This window comes from Phascolarctos cinereus, unplaced genomic scaffold (genome assembly GCF_003287225.1).
Source record: "Phascolarctos cinereus isolate Bilbo 61053 unplaced genomic scaffold, phaCin_HiC Scaffold_9;HRSCAF=440, whole genome shotgun sequence".
Taxonomy (NCBI): Eukaryota; Metazoa; Chordata; class Mammalia; order Diprotodontia; family Phascolarctidae; genus Phascolarctos; species Phascolarctos cinereus.
The window spans coordinates 260,296,021-260,322,321 of record NW_027556402.1 but is presented as its reverse complement, the minus strand read 5'-3'; the positions used below and the strand labels follow the sequence as shown (position 1 = coordinate 260,322,321).

At 46.7% G+C, this 26,301-nt stretch overlaps 1 protein-coding gene across 6 annotated transcripts in view; it reads right to left on the bottom strand.

The window, feature by feature from the left end:
• Nucleotides 1–26,301, bottom strand: part of ANO1 (anoctamin 1) — a 186,609-nt gene that overhangs the window by 125,932 nt on the left and 34,376 nt on the right. The window contains exon 1 of one of the 6 annotated variants that reach the window (XM_078148767.1): nt 2,475–2,625. The exons of the other annotated variants lie outside the window; for them this stretch is intronic. The gene's annotated coding sequence lies outside the window, so the exon portion shown is untranslated. Of the gene's footprint in view, nt 1–2,474; nt 2,626–26,301 lie in introns of those variants that run through there. 6 annotated transcript variants of the gene reach the window in all.

Genomic DNA, 26,301 nt, shown 5'->3' with positions numbered 1-26,301 from the left:
GGTGATTCTTTGCATCTGCTCACATGGCCACCCAGCCCCTTGTTCAGGACCTTCTTACCTCCCCATAACTGCCCCGATCATCCTCCGCGGGCACACATCTGATCAGGTCACTCCACCTCTCAAACACCCTTCCTAACTCCCATTTACCCTCCACCATCTGACTCCATCAAACATTTCCTGCCCTCTGTCAAGTTCTTGCCTATATAGATCACTTAGATATTAGTGATGGTCACTGCCAACAGTCAGCACCGCTCAGGCTTGGTCTTGTACCACAGCCACAAAAAAGCTATTGTCAGAATAAATGGCTGATATTTGGATAATTTTTATAAGGCTTATTATGCAAATCACTTTCTATGCTGATTTATATACTGATTATACAAATTGGTTTATATACTGATTATACAAATCAATTTATATACTCTGTTATCTTTAACAGTGTGGTAAACATTTAACAACTGGCTCTCTCTGATAAAACAAAAACGCACAGGACACACTTTTAAGTAAAATCTGACCTATTAATATTTCTCCATCACTTTCTCAAGTCTAGACAATCAATAAAACAAAGCAGTATTGTCCATTTCAGAAGTATAAAAGTTCCCTTGATAATTTTACAGTGGACTCTTCCAAGCCCACTGTTAAACTCTCACTGGGGTTGGTCCAATCCCACACTAGCACTCCCCCTGATTGTGTTCCAGCCTCATAACATCCGTACAAGGTAGGGACTAAGGCATTATTTTCTCCCTTTCGGAGGCTCAGACTTTTATGTGGTCCACCAGCTAGTAAGTGTCTGAGAAAAGATTTAAGTTCAAGCCAAACCAAGTCAAGCTATCCACTGTCCCACACTGCCTGCTTTGTTGCCAAATTTAGCCTCACGCTCGTCTTTTAAATTCACATGAGACTTGTGTCAGGAGGCTGAAACAGGGTTCTAAAGTGACCAGAGAAAAGATGACGAGGAGGGGATGGCGATGAGGTCATGTCTTTAGATATTTAAAGATCTCCTCCCCCCAGCCTCCCTGAATTAATGAATGTCTCTGGGTCTCAGTGGAGACTCAGTGACTTCTCCTCCCAGCTCTGTGACTATGACCCTGTGATTATGTAAAAGAGGGACTGGGTCCCAGGGGACACAAGCCCTCAGTAACTGGGGGGTAGAATCTAATTACTGCAGATGACTCTAGAAGCGAGGTGTAGACCTCAAGAAGCCTTCAAATCTCTGGGGTGTGGCCTGAACCAGATGAAAATGTCATTGGGAAATGCTTTGCATCATAAATAAAAGTACAGCAAAATATAGATAATGTTAGGTTGTGGTTTTCTAAGTCCACAGGTGGCTGTTTCTATTAGTGTTTGACACCCCTGGTCTAGAAGACAGAAGTGGGAGAAGGTACAAGGAAGAAGATTCCAGGTAAATACAGGAATCATAGGACTGCAGCTCAAAGGAACTCAGAGGTCATCTTGCCCAACCCCTTCATTTTTACAGATGAGGAAACTGAGTCACAGAAAGCTGAGGTCACTCCTGGTGGTGATAGTGAAAGGACTGGATCCCATTTTGATTCCAAATCTGATGCTCTTCTTTGCCCAACCCTAAAGAGTCTAAGAATTAGTGCTGTGGGGTTACCTCCTCAGATAGGAAGCTCCCAGTCACTGTCCTGCCTTCAGGGATTCAAGCCTCAGGTGCAGGAGGGCCTGGATAGTCTGGATCCCACCTCTGCCCTGCATGACTCTTGGGCAAGTCAGGTCTCCTGCCTGAGCCTCAGTTTCCCCATCTGAAAAATGGAGATAAATGCCAGTTTCACTGCTTTTCTGGCTGTATGGTTGGAAATGCTTTGTCAGCCTCCCAGGGCCCAGGATAGGCGAGCCATTGTTGACTCTTGGGGATGGTTTGTCCCAGAAGCTGGGGTGGGGTGGGGCCCTCACAGGGTGGCTGTCCCTCTCTCGACAGTCCCCACTCCTCCAATCTCCAGATTAGAAGACAGACTGGCATCTGAAAACCCAGAAGAGGACCTGAAGCGCTATATATCTGTAACAAAGAATCAGCACAGCCTTGGGATGGGGCCCTGCTGTCTTCCCAGGGCCCATCTCTGATGCGTCTGCACTGGAGGGATTTTTCCTCATTCAGATTCACTGTTCCTCCAGTCTGTTGGGCTATTGGCCTGTCTCCCTGAAGGGGAGGCTGAGTCACGAGGCTGCACATCTATGGCTACTTGCTACCTCAGGGGCCATCTATTTAGTCCAATCACCTCGTGATTCAGAGGAGGAAAGTGAGGCCCAAGGAGTTTGTGACCTGCCCCCCCACCCAAGGCCACAAAGGTAGCATGTGGGAAAGTCAGGATTCAAACCTAGATCCCCCAGCTCTAAATCCAGAGCTCTCCTACCCATCTCATCCTGCCTTAGAAGGGGGCAAGGTGAAGCCCATTGGGAAGGGGGGAGACAAGATGGGTGAGAAGCTACAAATCCCATTCCATGCAATCAGAGCTTACCTCACTGGGTCTTTGAGGCTCCCAGATTTTTCTCCCCTGGTGTTCTGTCCAACTCCCAACCAAAATCTGTCTGTCAGTCCGAGGTCACCCCCCGGAGATTTCAGGGAGTAGCAGCCGAGGTAAACAGAGGAACAGAAACATCCGGCTGTTCCTTGGGGCATGTGCTCAGGTGCTCAGAGGATACACACGGAAACGCTATTGAACCTCTGGAGAAGACGTGACGGACAAGCCCAACCTGTTTGCTCCTGGCAAACAGCGGGCCCTGAATCTTGTCTGTCCACTTTGTGGTGACATAGGAAGCCTGCAGGTACATTATTCACTCCCGGGGCCATGAGGGACCCCCACTGCTCCAGGCCTGCCACCAAAGAACAGCTTCATGGGCTCAGAACGGGCAGGGCCAATGGCCTGCCACTCTCCCTCAGCTCTGGGGCCCTCTAGGACGGCCCATGGTGAAAAGGCTCTGCCTAGCCAACTCAGGCATAGCTAGTTTAAAAGAGGCAGCTTATTTGCCTACTCCAAGCTCCAAAAAACAAGACAGTGAGAGAACTGGGCTTCAAATTTGGGCTGGCACTCCCTATTTGGACTCAAGAGGATAGAGCCAGAGCAGGAGGTGGGAGTGGGAAAGGCACAAATTTAGCCCAAATAAAACAGGCTTTCTTGGGAAGCAGGGGGTTCCCTTTCTCTGGAACTCCCCAAAGGGAAGCTGGGGGACCACTTGAGGGTAGAGATTCTGTTGGGGGATGGATTAGACTAGATATTGGCTGAGACCCATTCCAACACAGAACAGGGAATTCTTTGAACTTTGTGACCCTGGACAAATAGGTCTCCTCATCTCTCTGGGCATCAGTTTTCCTCTTCTGTAAACTGAAGGTTGAATCTCTTCCCCAAGAAGATAGGAGGAAGTAGAGCAGAGTTGTGAAACAATGGAGAAGAATCTGGGATCTTATCATCTATGAGGGTTATTGAGTCAGTTGGCTCTTCTACTTCAAGTAAGTGGTAAGATGCTATACCCATCTTCTAAATCTGAACCAAGTGAGGGTGCATCTTGAGAGAATCCATTCAATTTAAGACATTTCAACTAGGTAGGACAGAAAATCTCTTCCTTAGTTGTGGAAACACTTGCTTTGAGTTAGCTATAAAGGGTGAGAAAGTTCAGGATCTGATGATTGAATCAAGTGGTGCGGTGAGACTCCCAAGAAAGAGGGAGTCACTGGGGAGGGTTGGAGAAGAAGATGTTTCTGCCTCTGCCTCCATCCCTTCTTGCCTTGACTGGAGGGGGACCTACTGAACTTTGGAGGACCAAAAGATTTAGTATCCTCCATGTTTGCAACAGTCTCCTACCTCAGCCATGACTACTGACTTCCTTTAAGTCCTACCTTCTAACTAACTCCCCATCCCCAACCAAAATGTTAGGGTCCATAAGAAGCCTTCCTCAATCTCTCTATCCCAATTCCTTCCTTCTTGAATGATTTCCTATTTATCCAATCTAAAGCTTGCTTGGTGTACACACACACACACACACACACACACACACAGAGACACACAGACACACACACACACAGAGACACAGACACACACACACGCCCCCTTATCTTTCCTACCAGACTGTAAGTTCATAGAGGGTTGTCGTTCAGTTGTGACCAACCCCTCATGATCCCATGGACGATACTTTTTTCTGGGAAAGGATCCCGGAGTGCTTTGCCATTTCCTTCTCCAGTGGATTAAGGTAAATAGAGGGGAAGTGACTTGCCCAGGGTCACCCAGCTAGCTAGTAAGTGCCTGAGGCCACTTTTGAGCTCAGATCTTTCTGATCCCAGGCCTAGCACTCAATCCACTGAACTGCCCAGCACTGTAGTTCCCACCCTCTTGTCTTTTGCCACTTTTTGTAACCCTGGGACTTAGCAGAGCGCCTGGCACACAGTAGGTGCTTAATAACCATACATGGAATGATTGATTAGTGGGTGGCCTGGTATCATCCCCGAAGCAGCAGCTGCTGGCAGCAGTGTCTGAAATGGGAGGCAAGCAGAGCCTGGTCACGATGATGAGGGAGAGATCCAGGACTGCAGAACAGTGAGCCCACGACCACCGGAGCCATTCTGAAGACTCCAGCCCAAAGACTTGCAGGAGTTGTGAGTCTTCCCTTTTGCCCCTGTGATCTTCAGGCCCTGGCCTACCCTCCCCGAGACTCTGTGTGTACTTGTTGGAGAGGACCAACCAAATTACCAAAGTGAATACCCATTTCTGAGAGCTAATTGAGGCTGAATGATTAGTTGATATCAAGTGATAATCCTGGGAGAAGCCCACAGCTGAGGGCTTATTATCTGTGACAATGGAAAGTCTCCCCCCCCCCCAACACCTCAGGATTGCTCCTGGAATCCTGAGGGGAAGCAGCCATTCCCCATCCCCGGAGGGAGAGCAGCTCTGGGGCCCTAACCTGCAGGTGTGGGTGGGAGTCGGGAGGGTAATCCAGATCTAGAGTTAAACTCTGAACCACTTTCTCTCTCTTTGACTAATCTGAAGCGCCTGAAACCCAAACAGAGAGGGTCTTTTAGAAACAAGGCTTTAGATAAAGCCTCAAGATAAAATAGCTAATGCACAGAGTAGCTTGTATTAGTATTATATAGTTCAACATGGCGCCCTGCTCCAGGGAGCCAAATTCACCGGCTCATTTCCATGGTGAATGTTTATCTGAATGTCCAGTGGCAAAGCTAAACAGTTGAAAGAAAATGGAATTAGGACTTAATATTTTGTTTGACTTTGAGCACAGCAAGATGGCTAAAATAATATCTCATAAAACGGAAAGTTTCTATTTTCACCAAAATATTTGGGGAAAAGTTCATTTATTTTGAATTTGGATACCTAGATTCAGGGGGCCATGCTCAAGGCAGGGACAGAAGAGGCTGAGAGCTACGACTGAGTTGGAATGAGAATGATAACAGTCCACATTTACATGGCATGCAAAAGTTTGCAAAGCACTTGGAGTGACAGCTGAGGTTTTGGTAAGCTTTGAGATGACCAAGAGATATTGCCTCATCTGGGACTCCCAAGAGCCCCGGGAGCTCATGGTCTCAAGAGTTATTACCTTCATCTTACAGATGAGAAGACAGAGGCACAATGACGTGTGCACACAGCCATTAGAAGCCCAGTCTCACTCACTCCAAGCCCAGCAATACTTCTGTTCTCTGAAATCAGCCTCTATGGCATTTCTTCCATAAAGATAAAAGTGATCTTTAGACAAAGCATCACTTGGGAGTTAGGAAGACCAGACTTCTCATTCCTTTCTGGTACTTGAATACCCATGTGTCCACAGTCAAGTCACCTCATGTTTAAGACCTCATTTTCCTCATCTGTAGAAATGGAGTTCATGCCTATTAAACAGTCCCTCACAGGCTTGTTCTAAGACTAAAACAGGACCACAGAATCATAGATTTAGATGGGGAAGAGATTTAGAGTTCACTGAATCCAACTCCCTCCTTTTTCAAGTCAGGAAAGTGGTAGAGGGGTCAAGTGGCTTGCTCCATGTTGAGATGGGAACAGTCTATCCACAATGTCAAGCCTCCTCTCAGGTCGGTAGGGAGTTCTGCATACAGTTAAAGTGATATTCAAATGTCATCTCCTTCTTATAACTGGTTGTACAGTGCACATTCTTCACTGGTAGACACCTGCTTGGGTCTGTGGAAGTCAGCCACAACCATTGAGGCTTTAGATTTCAACATTTCAATATTGAATAATTCCATAATCAACAATCAGTATTTCAAAAGTGAATAATTCAATACTCAATAATTTCAAAACTGAACTCAATATTTCCATTTCTCTGTGGCACCATGACGGAATGCAAAGACTGTCCCTGTATTCACTCATCTCCAAAGACAGGGCTGGATTTCTGACCTCAAGGGGGTCTTTTTGACCAGCACACCTGAGAGACAGGTCTGGCTCGGCAATCAGCAGGGCAGCCAGGTCTCCAGATTTAGGCCTCAAACTCTGGGCAAGGGAGAGTGTGCATAGCCTCAAATGATCATGCTTCCTCTCCTCTTTTCCTGGGTCAAGCTCAGTCATTATAATCCCACATCATTTAGATTTTTTATTGATTCTTCTATTTACTTGGTATCTTTTTCTTGGTTGCCCTTACTTTACCTGGGATCCTTTCAAATATATCTTCTCATGTTTCTCTAAATATTAGATATTCATCATTTCTTTCTGCCCAGTCATTTTCCATTATATTCACCTAACCAACCACCAACCATTTATTAAGCACCTACTGTGTACAAAGGCAAAAAATGAAAGTCCCTGCTCTCAAGGAGCTTACATACTAACAAGGGAGACAAGATGTAATATGTAACACCCTACTTGAGTTCATTCCTCCAACTCACACTGGCTCTGAGTCCAGAGAGGGTTGGCTGCTACTGTCAGTGTTACAGAGAGTAACCCTTTGAGTGTCTATCCTCTTACATTCAGTGTATAAGCCCCCACTGGTGCTCCCCTTTAATAATCAGCCTATGGCCTTAGTTAGTTCTTTAACAAATTTATTCAAACTGAATACCAAGAACTGAGGCAGCCAGGTGGTGCAGTGTTTGGAGTGCCAGGCCTGAAGTCAAGAAGACTTAGAGCTCAAATCTTGCCTCAGACTAACTGTGTGACCCTGGGCAAGGCACTTAGCCCTGCTTGTCTCAGTTTTCTCATCTGTAAAATGATCTGGGAAAGGAAACAGAAAACCATTGCAGTATTCTTGCCAAGAAAACCCCAAATGGGGCTGTAAGGAGTCAGGACAAAATTGAAATGACTGAACAGCATACGAAGAAGAGGAGTTATAAAGCATCTCTCGCCCCTCCCCCCCAAATCAAGAGAACACTCTCCCACAAATACACATAGAGTCAGGGAAGAAGAAAGGGCAGAGAGTACAATGGTAGTGAAGCACATATGTGGTCGGGAATGCTTGACACTCTGGAGCGGCAGTCCTAGGCCTTTCTTTCTCCAGATGGTCCCCATAGAATGTGCTGTGGAGCGTGGCCTCAGTGATGGATGAGGGGCCACATTGCTCATGGGGGCGGTCTCCTTGAAGAGCATGAATAGGCAGCTTGACTAGGCTTTCTGCCTCAGAGCACAGTGTCTCAGCAGTGGGTCAATGTGCTGTTGAGCTGGCTCAGGCAGGCTGCTCATCTCCTTAGCAGGCTTGCCTACTGCTGGTCTGGGCTGAACAGATCGCTCAGTGGGTGGACCGGTCCGCAGAGGCCACTCAGCCACTGGGCAGCTGCTGCCAGATTGGGCTGGGAAGACCACTCAGACACTGGAATGATGCTTCTGGCCGAGGGCAGTCACCCACATGATTGCTCTCGGGGTGGGGGGCGCTGTCTCTTCTGGATGGGCCAATAAGCTGAATTCCTTGGGCTTCTTTGATGGGCAGCTACAGGCTTTCAGCACCTTCAGCAGCTGGCCCCGCTAGGTAATATTGCACAGCTAGGCAGCTCTCCTTCAGACATGGCAACAAATTTTCCCCTAGCCTTGGCAGGAGCTCTTTGGCTCCCTCATTTTGTTATTCAGTCATGTCCAACTCTCCGTGACCCCATTTGGGGTTTTCTTGGCAAATATACTGCAGTGGGTTACCATTTCCTTCTCCAGCTCACTTTACAGAAGAGGAAACTGAGGCAAGCAGGGCTAAGTGATTCACCGAGGAACACACAGCTCGGAAGTCTGAGGCAGGATTTGAACTCAGGAAGATGAGTCTCCCTGACTCCTGGCCTAGCACTCCACCCACTGCACCACTTAGCTGGCTCCCTGGCCAACTCATGCCTACCTGGCTCTCTAATGCCTACCTAGCCTTAACGAGGCAGTTTTGTTACCTCCAGGGAGGAGGCCTGGGGTGGTTGGTTTCTCCGGTTCAATAATCTTACTCCAAGGACAATCACCTCAGCCGGGGCCTCCTGCTGGCTTTATGTAGATCAGTCTCAATTCAGCTGGTTCTACTGCTTAAGTGTTCCATCTGGGTGCAGATGACTGGCTAGAGACAAAGGTAGGACTTTCAGCTAAGGCCCCAGGCGCACACTCATTGTCTCCAGAGGCCTCTTCATATGCAACTGAGCTAGTCCAGTCTCAGACCCCAGCGGAGCTAAGAAATGTTCCTTTGGCATTTGACCCCTGACCCAATTCCTTTTACATTTCAATGTCTCTGTCCCCCAAGGCTCACCAGGGATCCCAACTGCCCCTGCTTAGATACAAACACTACCACCATTTCTTAAACTGTTCCTCAGGCAATGATGTTTTGGTGAAATCTAGCACAGATTTGCCTTTAGATCTCTAGAGGAATGTTCCGACCTTACTCTGAAGAGGGAAGGAACTGCAGAGGTTGAACTACATTAAAAGGAAAACTGTCGCAAGATGAAGCATTTGGTTTCTGATCTTTGGTTGCTGAGCCTTGTCTAAACCTCATGGGTGACTGGGAAACACACCCCGAGTCCCCTGTTTCCACTGGATCCCAGAAAACCAACATCTCCACTTCCAAAGAGCCCAATTCCTTCCCAGTGGGACAGCCCTTCACCCAGATGGACAGGAACCAGCCCAGCCTCTCTGTACTCCAGGATGTCTTCAAGCTGTCCACCAAAGGAATGGTGCTGGGCTGCACGTGTCAGGAGCTGCCATGATCCCCTCCCAGACACTTCCAAACCACAGCACCTGTACGTGGGCAATCCTTTTTATCTCTCCTGCCCCCATAGCTTCCAGTTCTCCTTTATATTTGTTCTCATATGATAACATGAAGCAGCAACTGAATAATGCCAGTGACCGAGTCTGGGATTTTTCTCCTTCTACAGAAGGTTAGTTCAGGACTCCACCTTGAGGCTGACAATAACTGCTGTTTCCCTGCCTGGAATGACCATCAGAGAAGCCCCAGCCATTTTGGCTCAGTCTCCAGTGCCCTCCTGGGGACTGTCCTCTCTCCCCCCACCCTTTATATGTTTGTTGCCTTCCCCCATCAGAATGTAAGCTCCTTGAAGGCAGGCATTGTCTTCTTTGTTTTCAATTGTAGCTCTAGTACCTATACAGGGCTGGACACTGAGTAACTGCTTAATCAATTTCCTTCTTTCATTTATACATTCATTTGAATGAATGGGGTACTCAGATCCGGGTCTTCCATAAAATGAGTGGACCTCAATAATAGACTTAAAGGTTCTTTGTCAAGAAAAGCCCAAATGGAGTCAGGACGGGTCACAAGAGGTCCCAACGTGACTAAAAACAACTGAACAACCCAAACTCCCAAATGCCTTGAATTTCTGGTCTTCTCACTGATGATTTGGGGCTGCCAGGGGGCACCATGGCATGCAGAGTCGGGGCCTGGACTCAAGAAGGCCTGAGTTCAGATCCAGCCTTCAATACTTAGTAGCCATGTATCTGGAGGGAGTCACTTAACCACTTTTTGTTTGCCTCAATTCCCTCAACTATACAATTCGGACAGCACTTCCCTCCCGGGGTTATTGTGAGGATCAAATGAGATCATATTTATGAAGTATTTAGCACAGGGCCTGGCACATAGTAGGGACCCTTTCCTTCCTGCCTGCCTTCCTTGCTTCCTCCCTCCCTTCCCTTTTTCCTTCCTCCCTCTCTTTCCCTCCCTTTCTTCCCACTTTTCCTTATTCTCCTCTATCCCTCCCTCCTTCCCCTCCCTCTCTTTCTTTCTCTCTTTCTTTTTCTTCCTTCCTTCCTTCCTTCCTTCCTTCCTTCCTTCCTTCCTTCCTTCCTTCCTTCCTTCCTTCCTTCCTTCCTTCCTTCCTTCCTTCCTTCCTTCCTTCCTTCTTCTCTAGTTTCACCTTCCTCCCTCATCAAACCACTCCTCAGAGTTGCTAAGACTATGCCGGATGGCCTGGTGGGAATTTTCTCTTCTCTGTGACTGGCAGGCTCACAAGCAGAGTAATGTCCTGAGGTATTCTGAAAGGTGATTAAGAGAAGAGGCCTGGGGAGACACAGAAGTTGGCTTCCTAGTGCCCAACAATTGAAAGTTGGCTGGAATTGAGAGTGCAGGCTTATATGCAGTCATGTTTTCCCCTCCACCTTTCTGAGGTCTGGGATGTTGAGAATATCACTTGTTCATTCATTCACTCATTCATTCTATGACTAGCACAGCATCTCTGTAATTCACCAGACCATGTACCTGGCCCCTGATGTGATCCCCCGCTTCTCCCAGTCATCTTCACAGATCTTTCTGGTCATACACTCACTTCCTGCTCCATCTCATAAAGTGTCTCCACATGTATATACTTGCAAAAGAAAAATATAACAGTTTAAACTATACTGGGCTCAAAACTCTAAATTCTTTTTGTCTAGTTGGTCCAAGTGGTGCTTCCTTTTTGGGGCTCCTTCCCCCGGGCCCCGATGCTTGTGTTTCACCTGCCCTTCTTCAGGAGCAGCAGCCAATGGGCCACCTTGAGGACAAATCTCTTCACTGCAGAGAAGACCATCCCAGCTTGTGGCTGCTAGGGCCCCACAAAAAGCCTCCCAGAGATGCTTGGGCAATTGATGCAGGAAGTGAGCTCTTGTTTTCTCTCTGAGGATGAATAATTTAGCTTTGTTTTGACAGGCTGGACATGGAGTGCAAATGAAGCACTATTAGGGATGGCCAATGGGCTGCTATCTGGGACAGCCATGCCCACTTGGGTCCTGTAGAGTCCTCGAGCTGAACTCATGCCAGACATCACCTTGGAGGGCTGGCAGGGACGGCTTCTGGGCCAAGGCACGATGATCAGATGTGCTGGGGAGCAGCTCCTGGGGGAGAGGGCATGTGCTCCAGGGCAAAAACTTCACCCTGGCTTATGCCTGTCTGTTCCTTCATGGCATGCAAACATTTTCAGAGTTTTGGGTTTCTAATCTTCCACTTGTGCCATGTTTTAGAAGCAATCTGAGATAGGCAGGCTGGAATACCATTCCTCGTTTAATGTCAGGCCAGAGGCCAGCAATGACAGCTCTCTGAGCTCTGATGACTTTGTAGGCTCATGCTCAGTGATGATCATGCCCGCATCATGCTCTGGCCCCAGAGCACTAACTAGGAACCCCAGCCCCTGGGGCAGATTCAGTTCCAAGGAAGGTAAAATGATACTCCTAAAAATCTGGGCTGTGCCTGTATGGGCGTGGAGGGCAAAGGAAGGCGAGTCCTAGAACAGGTAATTTAGATGCAAGGGCAGCCCGTGGAGGAGAGGGGATGGCCCATCCTCTCCCCACTGGAACACCAGCTTCTGCCACTAGCAAAGCCCCATCTGTGTCGCATGTATTATGGCAGGGTACCTCAGTCACCTCATTTAAGAAATGAGGATGCCAATGCTTGTGATCACCAAGGGGCAGAATGGCTTCATAAAAATCAGGTCACACCTAACTAACCTCATTTCTTTTTTCACACAGTTACTGAGTGGTAGATCAGAGGAATGCTTTTGATAGGGTTACCTAGATTTTAGCAAAGCCTCAGATAAAATCTCTCATGCAGTGCTTGTGGATAAGGTAGCGAGGGATGGATCAGAGTACAGTACGGTCAGAGCATCTTGGACCCGACTGAATGACTCAGTCCATGGATCCACGTCGCCTTGGAAGGAGGTCCCCAGTGAACGACCCCAGAGAGCTCTGCTGTGCCCAGCGACATTTATATCTATATCTATATCTATCTATAGATATATAGCTTTTTATTTTTTTGGTGAGGCAATTGGGGTGAAGTGACTTGCCCAGAATCACATAGCTAGTAAGTGTCAAGTGTCTGAGGCTCGATTTTAACTCAGGTCCTTCTCACTCCAGGGCCAGTGCTCTATCCACTGTGCCACCTATCTGCCCCCTGTATAACATTTTTATCACTGACAGACAAATACACCGATTGCATGCTTATTTCGATAAGCAAAAACTGTGAATGAGAGCTAACAAACTCCATGCCAGGGGCAAGATCCAAAGAGAGTCTACTGGGCAGAATTCAACAAGATTAAATTTTATAGGGATAAATGTAAAGACCTATATTGGGATTTTTTTTTTAAAAAGTCGACTTTGCACATCCGAAATGGGGGAGGAGTGGCAAGCTAGCAATGGTGAAAAGGATCTGGGACTCTGGGTAGACTGCAAGCTGATGATGAGCCAGTCATGCGGCAGCTGAGGGGAGGCCCATCTCAGAGAGGCATAGCCGCTCTATGCCATAATAGCTAACATTTATGTAACTTGGCACACATGCTCCTGGGAGGCGGTGGGTCTCGCTGGTTAAAGAGCCGGCCTCCAAGCCTGCAGACCGGGGGTCAAGGTGGGTCTCTGATGTGCACTGGCTGTGTCACTGAGCACGTCACTCACCTCAGAGCTCACAGCAACCCTCCAGTCATGTCAATAAGCATTTATTAAGCACCTACTATGTGCCAGGCTCCCTGCTCTCAAAGAGCTCCCAGTCTAATGGGGAGACATGTGGATAGCCGCATACAAACCAGCCACAGGCAGGACCACCTGACATAACAAGCTGACATGAATTCAAGATAGACAAGCAATTGCAGGGTCTTGGATTATCACAGCTAGAAGATGCTTTTGAGACCATCTACTCCAACCCAGAACTGAACAAAAATACTCCTACAACAACAACATAGCAAGAATAGTGTGTGCCAGGCCCTGGGCTAAGCACTTCACAATTGTTATCTCTAATCCTCACAATAACCCTGGGAGGTAGGTGCTGTTATTACTCCCATTTTACAGATCAGGAAACTGAGACGGACAGGGCTGAGTGACTCACCTGAGGTTACACAGATAGTTAAGTGTTTGAGGCAGGACTGCTGCCTTCAGATCCGGCCCTCTACCCACTGTATCATTTCACTGCCCCAACATCTTGGACAAGAAGCCATCCTAACCCTGCTTGATGACCCCCAGGGATGGGGGTCTCACTCCTTTCCAGGGGCAGCCTATTCCACTTTCTGAGGGACAGCAGTTTTGGGGGAGGGCAGAAAAGGATCTTGTGAGTGACTCATTACAGAATGTCACGAACTCTGAATCAGCTTTGTCTCTTCCACTGGCCTAACTATAGGATTCATTAAGCACTTACCCGGTGGAAGCCTCCTGGCCAGATTCTAAGGCTCCTCCTTGCTTCCCTTCCTTCTCACGTCCTGTTTTTTTCTGTTGCCCTCTGCACTAAAGTCAAGGACCCTGAAACAGGCAAGGCTGGTTTCCTTTTACTCTTCCTTTTCATCTCTTCTATGAGCTTTTCATTACAGGCCATTTCTAAGGGGGCTTGGAGGCACCCAGATGTCTGGGTTCCTTTTTAGCTCAAGGAAATAATGGGCCTGGGGACAAGGTTGGTTGGCACTGGCATGGATGGTGGAAAATGGGGTGCTGCTTGGGAACAGATTGGCAGGCTTATGGACTTTTCGGAGCTCTCTTTAAATGGCAGTTAAATTCCAGACTGAAGATGTGTGTGAAGGTCTGAGGTCTAGCAACCTCACCGAGCAGCATCTGATGTGTCACCATGGAAGCTCCAGATGTTGAAAGAAAAGGACATGAATACCCAAGTGATGGCTTAATTAGGAGGTGGTCCTTACATGATAATAGGGCTCCCTTAACTTAACAGCAGCCCCGGTATATTTAGAACAAGGCCTGACTGACAAAACAATAATGAACTGCGACTTTGCAGAAATGTTTTTACTTCATAAATATGGCCCGATGCTTTTCTGAGGCAAGGCTCAAGATGATATTGGAACTAGCCATTCCCTTGTAGTGGGGGGTGGGAGGGTGGAAGGACAAAGGTGTGTCTACACCCTGTTATCCCTTTATGAAGTCTGGAAGAGATCCCTCTTATAAAATTGGAAGGGCAGCTTGCCATTGGCTAGCTAAAGATTGGCTTTGCCCCTGAGGTCCTCTAAAAAGGTAATTCAGTTAAGCCACGTTAGACAATGAGAAGCTTCGTGCAGTCTACACTCTGTGGGGAGATGAGAGTGGAAAGTGGGAGATGAGAAGATATTTTCTTTCTTTTTCTGCCCTCCATCAGCCATGGTGTCTTGCATCAGAGCTACATGTCCAGTACAAGGCATCTTCTTTAGCAAGGAGAAGACATGCACACACATAAAGTCAAGGACAGGGACAGGAAGCAATTTCAAAGAGCATGACCCCTGGCAACAAAGAAAAGAGTCAACAATGGATACCAGTGTGTTCTCTTGTGGAAAATGCTTATTACAGTGTTCAGAAGACTTATTGTTATAGTGTTTACATCCAACTAGAGATTCTTTAAACCCAGAAAGTGCGCCTGAACTCAGCATCTCTCCAGGAATGCTGGAGATGGTTCTGGGAATCTTGGGTTTGCCCAGGTCCTAGATCTATCCTTGTTCTGGGTCCACCAAAGCTTATGTTTTGGGTTCCCTTTGTGTTTAACTTCAACCCAAATTTTATTGACTGTTTACATTTACTGATATCCATCTCAATCTATCTTGCTTTCAAGTTGCCCTCAGAGCAAAACTGTTTAACTCCCCAGTGTGGTATACTTATCTAAACTCTATAAATTGTAAACCTTCCAGAGGCCAGGGAGAGGGAGCCATGCCTCCTTTCTGGCTTGCTCTCCTCCACCAAACAACCTAATACATTTCTTTCTAAGACTATTTTAGATTTGGGCATCTGTTTTCTTGATAATACTCTCTTCCCATGGATACTGTGAGTATAAGTTGGAAAGTATGATCTATAGGCAGGTCTGATCAAGTCATCTCCCTACTCAGCAAATTCCAGTGGCTTTCTCTTGCCATCTGGCATCCAGCATAGATATAAGCTCTTCAATTTGGATTTCAAAGTCCTTTGCAGCCTGACCCCTTCCTACCTTTCCACTCATCTTCCACTTAACCGGCTTCCTGAAACTCTGAGGTCTAACCACTATTATTCATACCTGACGCTCATCTCCATGCCTTTACAATGGCTGCCCCCTCCCCCCCTGCCTAGAATGCCCTTCTTTCTCACATCTCCTAGAATCCCTGATTTCTTTCAAGACTCACCTCAAGTACCATATTCTACATTAAGCCTTTATGACCCATCCCCACCCCCACCTGCTCAGGTATCCTCTCCCCCAAACTCCCTTATATTCATTTCATATAAATTCTGAATAGACTTCTATGTGTCTATGTTGTCTTTCCCATTAAAGTGTAAGCTTATTTTACCCTTTTGTCCCAAGTATTTAGCACAATGCATTACATGCAGTAAGCACTTAATAAATGCTTTTTGATTGACTGGGGAGGGGTGTGGTATAATTTTCCATTCAGCTACCAAAGTGATAGGTTTGGTTTCATAACGGTAGGTCTGATAGGTCACTCCCCCCTCCCTGCCTTGCTCAGTGACCTTCACTGGCTCCCTATGACCTTCAAGGTCAAATATAAATTCCTCTGTTTGGCTTTTAAAACTCTTCATATCCTTAAAAACCCTTTCCTAGGTTTCTAGTCTTCTTATATTTCACTTCCCTTATGTGATCAACAACCCAGAAAGGCTGGTCTATTTGTAATTCCTTAAACATAAGACAGCATCTCTATTCTTCATCCTCTGGCCCCTCAGTTTCCCTGGCTTCAAGACCCAGCTCAAGTTGTGGCACGTGAAGGTAACGATTTTACTGAGCTGTAAGAGACAATCATGATGAACAGCAGGAGGCATGAGCAGACTTCTCTGAACTGAAGCAGAGCCAAGGAACAGTCTACACAATGGCTACAGCCATGCACAAGGAAGAGAACCAAGCCCACACACCAGTCAAAGATGAGTGTTATGAAATTACAGAAAACAAGCTTGGCTCCAAAGAAAAGAGATAATAGGACACTGCTCTCCACTGCTGCACACGTCAGGATTCACAACGATAGGACACTGCACATCACATCAAATTTTTTCCAATATATTGCTTGGTTTTGCTGAATTTTTTCTTTTACAAATAATAATAGTGTTTACATAGCACTTTAAGGTTTGCAAAACACTTTACATGTATCATTTAATTTGATCCTCAAAATGACCCTGCATAGGAGGTACTATTTTTACCTTATTTTACGAATCAGGAAACTGAGACCAAGAGAAATTAAATGACTTACCCAGGGACGTACATCTAAGCAAGTGTCTGAGGTTGGATTTAAACTCAAGTCTTCAGGCAGCTAGATAGCAAAGTGGATAGAGCACCTGCCAGTGCTGGAGTCAGGAAGACTAATCTTTGTGAGTTCAAATCTGGCCTCAGACATTTACCAGCTGTGTGACCCTAGGCAAGTCACTTCACTCTGTCTGCCTCAGTTTCCTCATCTGTAAAATGAGCTGGAGAAGGAAATGACAAACTATTCCAGTATCTCTGCCAAGAACACCCCAAATGGGGTCATGGAGAGTCAGACACAACTGAAAAATGACCCAACAACAATGTCTTGACTTGGAATGCAGCACTGTACCCATGATGCTACCTAGCTGCACATTATTTAATAAATTTTTAAAATCAAAACAAAAGGAGCACCTATGAGTCAAAAGGAGGGAGGTGACACACTAAAGTCTGACACCCCAAGTTTGGCAATAGCAGACCCAGATGGAAAACAGGATCTTTCCTGATCCATTGTCTATCAGATCCTCTTTATCCTAGGAAGGCTTGGCAGGGAGGTAGGGAACTGACCACTCAGGTCAAGATCAGCATGCCGATGGGCAGGCATAGAGTCCTTAATCGTCTAGATGATGTCTCCCACCATGTCCCACTAACAGTACTATCCAGGGATCGTTCACAAAGAAAGATGAAAAAAGCTCAGCCTCCACACCTGAACAAGAGTCCCCTTTCGCCTAGCCCAGCTCAGTCCAGTGAGCCTCTAGCCTGGCCTTGAGACATCCAGAAAGAAAAAATCCATCTCCTCACCAACCCCCCCCCCCCTCTGGACAGCTCTCATTGTTAAGAAGCAGTTTGTTTGTTTTTACATCAGTTTACATTTTTACATCAGTTCTGAACATCTTTGGGCTAAAGAGCCTCAGCCCCCACTCCCCACCCCCAGGTGTCCTTTTCTTGAATGCTTTCACTGGAATACTGAAAAAATAAACACTCAATAGCCAACTCTAGAAGGACCTTGGAAAGCACCTAGTTCAACCCCAACACTATTGACACAGAGACCTGGACCCAGAGAGGTGATGTCATCACTTGTCAGAGGGTCTAAGGGCAGTAAAAGTGGAAGGGGGGAGGGGAGGCTTGAACTTGTGTCCTATGACATCACATTCATGCTCCTAGTTCAGTTCTTTTGCCACTGGGACACCCCACTTCATTGTCTTCCTAAAAGAGATGACATGATTTGGTAACTTCTCCCTTTTCTCCCCCATTGAGCAGAAGGTATGAGCCTAAAGAAAAGAGTATCAGAAAGACCTGAATTCCTAATTGGCCTTAGGCACTTAGGAGTTGGGTGACCCTGGGTAAGTCAGCCTCTGTTTGTCTCAGTTTCCTCTTCTGTAAAATGGGGATAATAGTTGTGAAGTGCTTAGCACAGTGCCTGGCACATTGTAAGCACTGTATAAATGTTAGCTATCATCATCATCATCATCTTTCTTATTAATTGGAAGAAGGCTAATGGTAGAAGAGAGGTCTCTAGAGGTCACTAAGGCCCAGGATAGAGGGTTGTCAAAAATAATAAACACTCTATCAACCTTTGTCTCTCTCTCAGAGGGCTAGGAGACAGATCTGGAAGACCTAACAGAGGTCTGCTTCAGGACTGTCTTGTTGAATTACACCCTGAGCTCTGCCACTGATGGCTTTACCATGGTCAGGTTGCTTAGTTTCTTTGCCTACATTTCTTTGATGGAACACACACACACACACACACACACACACACACACACACACACACGCACACATGCACACATGCACACACGCACGCACGCACGTACGCACAAGTGCACACAAACAAAACAAATTCTAGTGACGTAGCTCACAACATTTTACTGAGACAGAATTACCAGGCAATCCTAGATTATGACCTGAGCTTGTCATATCCTTTGACAGCAGGACCAAATGAAAGGGGAAGGTAGCTGATGAACTCCACGCAATCCCAGGGGACCTTCTCCCTAAATGTAACCCCTGAGCACAATTGCATGTGTAAACATTTTCTCTCTCTCTCTCTCTCTCTCTCTCTCTCTCTCTCTCTCTCTCTCTCTCTCTCTCTCTCTCTCTCTCTCTCTCTGTAGGATGAGCAAAGATCCAGGTAACCGGAGGAGAAAGCGGAACTAAACGTCCCTTCAATTACACATATTGAGCCCAGAGAGTTGTCTGTAAATTGTCAAAGCTATTAGGGATTAAATGGGACAGACCAGTCTTCAAAGACACTTCATTTTTATACACAACGGATTTAAAACATGTCAACGTCTTCCTTTCATAAACAGTCTTGCTGGTTTTGGATGCACATTTCTCTTCTGAGTAGGTCATATCTTCATTTTTTAAGGAGATAATCTATTTTTCCCCAGTCTTAGGAAAAGGAAGTGCTCGTCATTCTGGCCACCTCTGAATGGTCTGCTGAACCCCCGGGGAAGTTGGTTCACTGAGTGAGTAAGTACCAGGTTTTCAGCTCTCCCCACCCCCGCTGATGCTGCTGCGGCATGTTATGTTTACAGTTCATGTATATTATTTCATTTACATCTCATAATCAGCCCAGGGGTTGTTATTGCCTGTGTTCCTCCACTCATCATACAGATGGGAAAATGGAATATCAGACAGATGAACTAGAAACTCAACCATCAATCTGTCAACAAGCAAAGAGAGACATTCAGGTTTGACATCAGGAAACATCGCTTACCATCTCAGAGAGGGCGGGAGAGAGAACAGTTGGAACTCAAAATTTCTTTAAAAAAATGATTGCTAAAAACTGTCTTTATATGTAACTGGGGGCGTGTGTGGATAAAATACTATTTCAAAACAAAACAAGACAACAACAAAACCATGTGTATGCCTTAGCCCTCCATGCTCTTGTCTCCACCAACCTTTCCAGTCTGATTTTCCCACTACTACTCCATATAGACAGACAGATAGATAGAAATATTTTTCTCCTCTCTCTCCCTTCTCTCTCTCTCTGTCTCTCTCTCTGTCTCTTTCTGTCTCTCTCTCTCTGTCTCTCTGTCTCTGTCTCTGTCTCTCTCTCTCTCTCTCTCTCTCTCTCTCTCTCTCTCTCTCTCCCTCTCCCTCTCTCCCTCTCTCTGTCTCTCCCTCTCTCTCCCTCTCTCTCTCTCTCTCTCTCTCTCTCTCTCTCTCTCTCTCTCTCTCTCTCTCTCTCTCTCCCTCCCTCCCTCCCTCTCTCTCTCTCCCCTTCCCTCTCTCTCCATCTTCTGTCCCTGGTAAAGTGGATGGCTTGCTGTACCACACCTTGGCTAACTAAATTCAACCATCCAATCCAACAAATACTTAAGCACCTACTCTGTGCCTGGCCCTGTGTTCAGTGCTGGTTATTACAAAGACCAAAACAATGCCTGCCATCAAGGAGCTTCCATTCTGTTGCAATGAAACACCATGGACACAGAGATCAATAAATACAGAGTATGAGGAAAGTTACACAAAGTTACTTTGAGAGAGAGGGTGCTGAAAAGGGAGCAGGATGAGGAAAAGCCTCGGATCACAGGGGGCCCCTGAACTGTGTAACTGTTGCTGTTCCTATAGGCATTAAGTTTTGAAAAGCACTTTACATATCCTCACAGAAACCCTCTGAGGCAAGGTGAGTGTTCTTCCCAGCACTGGGGTGGAGGAAAGGAGGAAAGAAGAGGAGATGAGTTTCACATGTGTCCATCTTGTAACATCGAATACCATCCCCATATCCCTGCATCTCTTCATCCTCCTCATCTTTCACGGCTCAAACTGAGCTGCTGCTTCTGTCCTGGGGGACACCAGGGACCAGCGACCTCCCAGCACTATGGACAGATCCCCAGATGGGGCATCAGGAAGGATATGGGTCTGGGTCCTGTCTGTGACACACCCTAGATGTGTGAAAGCCTCCTTAAGTGTCTGTGTCCTAGCCTCCAGGCGTCCTGTGGGCTAAGGAGCCCTGCAAAGTCAAAGCCTCTGGAAATGTCAGTTATTATTAACTGGACAGCCCAAAGGCAGCCAGACTCAAAGAGCTCTCACTGGCCACATCTGTCCTGGTTCACTACAGTTCATGAGAACCAGGGGAAGAAGCTATTTTTTCCTCCCAAAAGTCAGAAGGCCGGATGGTGTAGTGGGAAAGGGCTGGCGGATTCTGCAGTCACAGGACCTAGATTCAAATCCTGGCCAGATCGTGGCTACCTGTGTGACCCTGGGCAAGTCCCTGCATCTCTCGGGGTCTCCAAGGAAAGGAGACAGTTGGTCCAGGAGGCCTCTTAGAGTTCTCAGTCTAGGACATCTTCCATCCCCTGACATAACCCTGCATGCCTTCCCTAGGGGGCAAATGGTGGAAGGGATGAGATGTGGTGAGGTAAAACAGAGGAAGCTTCACCTGGGCAAAAATGACACAGGATTTAATTCTTTACTCCTCTTTCCTGCTTTTTTCCTGATATCTAAACCTTTTGGGGAAGTAACATTCATGTGATAGAATCTGGGTTCTAAAGTACTTCTTTTTCTCTCTTTGGGGATTGAGTTGCCATGTCCTTGATTTCTGAGGTTTAACCAATGAGAAAGTTTTTGCTGTGGTTTTTTGGACTTTTGGCTTAAGGCCTCCCTGGAAACAGAGGGATGGCCTGACGATCTCCGGAGAGCCCGCAGCTGTGGGCCTCCCTCTCATCGATCCAGCAACCCCGCCTCCTGCACTATGGGCTAAGCACCGGGCTCTGCCGAAAGCCCCCAGGCAGATAGCTCAGGGCTCAGAGGGGCAGGTCCTGGAGAGGCTGGCCTGACGCCTGCATCCTGGTTCCTTCTCCTGTTTAATAAACCTCCCTGCTGGGATTCCTCAGATGATTAATATGGGAAAATGGAGAAACGATGGCCAGGAAAGCGGATGCACTAAGAAGGAGACGCCTCCAAAGCGGCCCAGGTTCCGGAGGAGAACACAAACTTGGAGCCCAGCGTTTATTTAAAAACATCCTTTCTCCCCCTCTTTTGTCTCTGGTTTATCTCTTTGGGCTGAGCTAAAAAAAAAACCGATCATTTAAAAAGTTGATTAAAAAACTAAAGAAGTAGGAGCTTGGAAATGCTGGATGGAGCTGGATCCAGGGCTTCGACAGCTGAGGGGCCCTGTGGTCCAGCACATCCATGCCCCCCCCTTCACAAAGGAGGAAATGAGGTCAGTAACCTGCCCGAGGTCCACAGAGCCAAGATTCCGGCTCATCAATTCAGGTCTTCAAGGATCCTCAGAGTTCAGCAAGTCCAGATGAGGAAACTGAGGCTCAGAAAGTGACCAGCCCAACATCACACAACGAGTGAATGGAAGAGCTAAGAATTTGGATCATGAATTTTTAGAGCTTCAAGGAGCCTCATGTTCTAGCCAGCTCCATTTTACAGATGAGGAAAATAAAGGCCAGAGAGGTCGAAGGACTCACCCAGTGCCACACATGGGACAGAGCCAGTATCTGAATTCAGGGCCTCTGACTGTTAGACTAATGTCCAATAACCTTGTTTGTTGTTTTTTTGTTTTGTTTTGTTTGTTTTTTAAGTTCACAGATCAGTTTCCCTTGGTATAAAGTTCTACAGAAAACCCAGCTGAGAGAATGCTTTTTTCCTAATTGAGTTACTTTCTTCTTCCAATCTCTTCAGAGGCAGGAAGCAGGTCAGGATTTAACCTAGAGCCTGTCACTGCTTCTGGGGGTGGTGCTGTTTCTTGTTCCAGATCTCCCCCCCTCCCCAGCTCTTGTGAATATGAGCAGAGTGGGGGGGGGGAGACCAGTCTTGCCCTTCCAGGCTTAGATTGCCTTGTTTCTACCCCCAAACAAACTGAAACCCAAGGCTGATCCCTTCAGAAAACCTGAGAAGGGTAGGAGGGGAGCTTTTGGGGAAAAGTCCAGCCCTGGGCACAGCTCTCAAGGTAAAGCTCCCTGGCCTGGCCAGATTCTTCAGGGGGCAGCGGAGTTTGTTATATGGAATGTTGCCAGAAGGAAAGTCTGTCATCTGGGGCTTGGCCATTTCATGAGGTCAAAAAGACATTTTAAATTGGAGAAGCAGTGTGGCCTAGTGGATAGAGCTGGATTTGGGGGCAGCAAGACCTGGGCTGGAATCCCACCTGTGACCCTGACTAGCTCTGTGACCTTGGGCAAGCACTCCACCTCTCAGAGACTCAGTTTCCTCTTCTGTGAAATGGGAGACAGAACACCTGTGATAGTGAGGCTCGAAGGAGATGTGCTAATGGATGGAGACTGCTTTGTGGCTAGGCAGAGATGGCAGCTGCTTGAGTGAAATCTTTGGCATTTGCGGCTGTTTTATTTTCACTATTATTTCACTCCACAAGGGAGGAGCTCCCACACCCTCTGCCCCCTGCTTTCACTCATGCACATCAGCAAATGGCCTGACATGAAACAGGCTCAAAGCAGGGATTCTTACCGAGTTTTCAGTGGATGGGGGGAAAATGAAATCTTTACATTCACTAACCTTGGGTTCCTTTGTAATCGTATGTATTTTATTTTAGGAACTTGGAGATGTGATTCTGAGAAGGGGGTGGTTGACTTCACCAGGTTTTTGCCTGGGGGGTCCAGGGTACAAACAAGGTCGGGAACCCCTCACTGACAGGGGCACAGGGAAGTGGGATGACTTGTCCCAGGGACTGGTCTCTCGTAGAACAGGCTTGCTATCTAATCTACCCCTGGGAGCACGGTTACTGCCCCCGATTCGCAGGTGAGGAAACTGAGGGTCTGTGATGGGAGGTCACCCACCCAAGGTCACACAAAGAGCTGGTGTCAGGGCTGGAGATGATGGCCCCAAGTCCAAGGCTCTTTCCCATTTCCACACAGGCCCACGGGAGCAGAGGCAGCATCTTCTTCTGATATTGGAGGGGAGAAAAGCGCTGATTCGAAGGTCATGTTGCTTGCCTTCTCAAGGAGGGGAGAGGGCGGGGGAAGGAGATAATCAGGAACTCAAAATTTAAAAAAAATGTTAAAAGGTTCTTTTTACATGTAATTGGAAACAATGATATTCATATATCTATATATAAAGAAGAAGGTCACTTGCCTGTGAGTAGGTCGCTTTTATGATAACTAGAGTTGCTAAGGTGGTGGCTTGGGGTAGCAGCTGGGTTTTTGTTTTGTTCTGTTGTTTCTTTAAAAGGCTGCTTTCTGTTTTGTGAGCAAACAAAATTGTCTCTGCAGATCACAGTGGAAAATGCAGCAGCCTTGGGGCCTAATGGCTTTGTCGATATCATTGGGGAGAGGAATACAACACATATCAGCCTTACATTGCTCTGTGTCATGGGCAGGTACATGGGTCAGTTTCCACGGCAGCAGGCGGCCACAGGCTTGGGCGGTGACTCCACGTTGGCCCTGGGTGCTCTAGCAGGCAAACTGCCCCAGGAGACTTACATGCCCAGACAAATGTGGACATGGCTTCCATGTGGCTGGTGCTGCTCCCCAGCTCAGTCAGGATGTCCCAGCCTGAGTGCCACTATGGGGGAGCCCAGAGGCCACCTGTTCCAGGACCGCTCCTGTCCATTCATCCCAGCCGCTTCCTCCTCCCCGACTCTCAGAGGACCTCAGCTGTACAGGTGGAAGGGCCCTCAGAAGCCCCTGAGGCCAGCCCCCTCATTTAGAGATTTGGAAGCTGAGGCCCAGGAAGCTGAAGGAACATACTCAAGATCACGCAGGATGTCAGTACAGGCTGAGATTCAGACTGATGTCCCCTGCCTTCAAATGTCATCTTCTGTCTACTGTTCCTTGTTGCTTCCAAGCAAAACTCCAGCCATGCAGGAGGGGGCTAATTGTAGGCATTTAATAAATGCTCGGGGCTCAGTTTCCCCAAGTATAAAACACAAGTGTTTCACTCAAATATCTCTAAGCTCACCCTCTAACTTTGATGTTCTGTTATATGTACAGTAAAGAAGGCCCCCTTCAAGGTCCTGATTCACCCTACAACACTCCAAGCTCAGTGCTGTGGAGCACCAATTTGGGACTAACTAACCCTAATCCATGTCTATCCCATTATGGCATCTCTCTAATTGTTAACTAGCTTGGAAAAAATTAACTAAGTATATCATTTTATATGTGCTATATAAAATACATGATTAAATATAAATATATTAAACATGTTACATATTTATATATTTCCCAATTACATGTAAAATGTTTAACATTTAACCTTTATTTTTAATATTTATTTTTTAAAATTTTGAGTTCCAAATTCTCTCCAGTTCCTCCCCCACCCACTGAGAAGGCAAGCAATGGGGTGTTGATTATACATGTGAAGTCATGTAAAACACAAAAAATGAACCAACTTTTCCTGTGGTTATACCTTGTCTTTCCAATTACACGATAAATTACATGAGGACAAGAGCCATGTCTAGCTTCATCATTCACATCTTACCCTTTTGGCTTGGGTGAGCCCCAGTGTTCTAGCTTTGGCCCTCTTTGATAGAGAGACAGACAGACAGACAGACAGACACTCTGTTGTAGATCCCATTCGTCCCTATGTCTTTAGTTGTCCTCTTTACGCCTATGATTCCCAAACTGACCAGAACAGCTCCCACCTCTCTCCTGAGCTCCAAGCCAACCTCACCAGCTGCCCGCTAGACATGAATTCTTAGGAGAACCAAAGGCATTTCAAACTCAATTCAACATGTCCCTAGTGGAACCCGTTATCTTTCCCTTTAAACTCACTTCTTCCTCATTTACCTATTTCTGTGGAGGGCACTGTTCCCCACCCTCCCAGTCAACCCTGGTCACAACCTGGAAGGTTCATCCTTGATGCCTGCCCACACCCACCCCTATTCAACCCCCATACCTAATCAGTTGCCAAGTTTTCTAGATTCTACCTCCATGACATCTTTCCCATCATTCTCCTTTTTCTCAGCCAGACTACAGCTATACTAGGGCAGGCCCTCAGCATCTGCCATGTGAACCACTGCCATGGCCTTCTTATATCTAGCCTTCCTGCTTCCAGTCCAGCCTCCACTCAGGTTGGAAGCGGCAGCCAGAAGGTGGCTATAGTAGATAACCACATGGAGCAAAGTCATGGCTGGATCCAGATGACCAGGGCAGGCTGGCTAGAGAAGAGAGTCCGAGGAGGTAGACAATAATGCATCTTCAACATGCCTGGGTGGGTGAGTTCTGAAATGAGAGTTATCATGCTCACCCCCTCTTGAGGGGGTGCTAAGGAATTCAAGGGATTAGAGGGGAAATCGATTATAAGTCATTGGCAGAATAGGAAGTTGTTCTCTATTGTGTATGGGCCAGGAGAATATTTTATTGCTTTATTTCCTTCTTTGATAGATACATTTTAACATCTTAATTCAATGCTTTTGCTACTAGATTTATATGTCTCTAGTATGATCTAGCAAGAGAAGATTAGGGAACGTAAGATTATAGATTTAGTGCTGAAAGGGACCCTAGACGCCATCAAGTGCAACCCTTTTACAGATGAGGAAACTGAGGCACAGAGTGGTTAAGGAACTTGGCCAAAGTCACATGACTAGTAAGTATCTGAGGTAGATTTAGAACCCAGTAGTCGTGATGCCAAGTCCAGTGTCCTACCCACTAAATCATATTGCCTCCCTAATGTTAGGAATTTTCTTAACTGGGGGCTCAGAGCTATTGTGAGTGTGCTCCCAAACTTTTCATATAACTAAATTCCATTAAACAGCAGAGGAGTTGATCACATGGACTGGAAAGGCCATTATATATTGCCCCTAGGCAAAAACAAACAAACAAACAAACAAACAAACAAACAAACAAAAAACCTGTTGTAGCAAAATGTGTTTGATTAAAGCCTAAGAGACAAAGAAGGTAGAAGAGGGCA